This window comes from Falco rusticolus, chromosome 3 (assembly GCF_015220075.1).
Source record: "Falco rusticolus isolate bFalRus1 chromosome 3, bFalRus1.pri, whole genome shotgun sequence".
Lineage (NCBI taxonomy): Eukaryota > Metazoa > Chordata > Aves > Falconiformes > Falconidae > Falco > Falco rusticolus.
The window spans coordinates 107,221,000-107,222,878 of NC_051189.1; positions in this window are offsets into that span (position 1 = coordinate 107,221,000).

Consider the following 1,879-nt stretch of genomic DNA (forward strand, 5'->3'; position numbering starts at 1 on the left):
CATATAGCATTTACAGTGGCATTAGGATTTGTTTACGTAAAAATGTGATTATGTTCTAAAGACAACTTGAACTAGCCATACCAATTAATTACCTGTTACCGTGGGGCAGTGGATTGCAAGGCCTAAATGTTCTCCCTTACTTTGTCAAATTATTTTGTCTTTCTGTGCTGTGTTCTTTTAACTTTTCTGGAATTCAGGTTAGTTTCAGCTGTTGCACATGTGCACAGCACCCTGAAGCCCTTTTTAAGGGGAGTCTCGTGTATTGTCCTCAAACAGAAAAGCAGGAAACTACACCCAGAGAAATGCAATTAAAGCTACCAGTGCTTTGTATTGATGGGAAGATTAGTGAGTTTATTCATTTTTTCAGTAATGCACAGTGAAAAATGGAGCTCAAAGGCTAAAACACAGAACAGGTAGAAAGAGAATCATGCAAAAATGAAGCGTGTGAGTGGTTTGGATTTTTTTCTTCCTGTTGGGTGCTCTTACTTTATTGTATATGAAAAAGTAGCCTCTCTACATGCCAGTTTTGAGATATTTCTCATCTAGGAAAGGAAGATTGATCAAAGAAGGGGAAATGCTTGTGTATTTATCAGGCGTTATGTAAAGAATTAACGCAAACTACCTAAAACTCAAATCTCCTTTTACGTATTGCTCTGGGTAAAGCTTGCTAAATGCTTTTGGCAGGGGAAGTTCTTGATAATGTGCAGAGCAGTAGCTTCTGTCTATTTGGTATAGTGTGATTTGTTCCTGTTGCTTTTCTATTGGCAAAAACCAATAAAAAATGTCATGAGTAATTTTGGATTTATCCAAAGTTAACTTTGGATTTGGCTGGATTAATCTCCTGCTTTTATAAGAGAAAATGTGGAGTTGGTTGTCTGAACCAGTTGGTTTAATGGTTGTCTACTTCCAGGATTAGAGTGGCTGGGCAAAAAATGAAGTGGTTGAATTTAGAGTAGGCCAAAGATACCGTCTGTAGATTGTCACAGGATTCTGCACGGGGAAACTTTCACAGATGCAGCCTAGTAGCTCTTATCTACACAAGTATTAACTTCAAGACCTTGTGAAAAAGAACTGGCAGATTTCCACAGGAGCTTAGCAAGATCTTCGGAATAAGAACACTTTCAGTGAAAATATGAAGGTTAATTCTTGAAGGCATAACAATACAGTTCTGGTTTTGGGGAGATAAATGCCTGAATATAATCACAGCTTTTTTCCTTCTAATGATACAATTGTTTCTGCCATCTCCTTGCTAGGAAGATAAAAGGAGCATAGCACAAGCTTGATTTCTTCAGCTAATTTTGACCAAGTACAGGCCTACTGCAAGATCAAAGTCTTCCCTTACTGGTCCTGCTCTAGGCAAGCAAACATGTAGCAGGTCTTGTTTTAGAAAAGGATTGAATATGCTTAATTGTGTTCCTCAGTTTCAGCAACAATTCATAGTCACATTTTGACTTGTGGAATGAAGTCACAGTCATCAGCTGGTTCTCTCGTGCTTTCTCTTGATATTGTCAACTGTATGCAGTCTGACCATAGACATTTAACCTCTTCATGTCTCTGCTGTGCTAGCTATAAAGTAATTTGTTTCGGGTTTAGAAGATGATGGTGAGGAAAATATTCTTTCTTTTTTCTTTTTTTTTTTTTTTAATATAGAAGATTTGTGATCATCCTTGAAAATTTCCCTAACAGCTGCAACAAAATATTTTAACTACTTTTTGCAGTGTATGGGTACCTGCAATTGAAAGATGTATCTGAAGAGGAATGTGATGGCAGTGTTCACAGCCCATGTGAATTGCAGTTCCAGCCTCTTCCATACTTGGTGTGTGAACAGGCTTCCTGTTGAACTCATGCTGTTGATGTGTGAAATAATTACCCATGCACA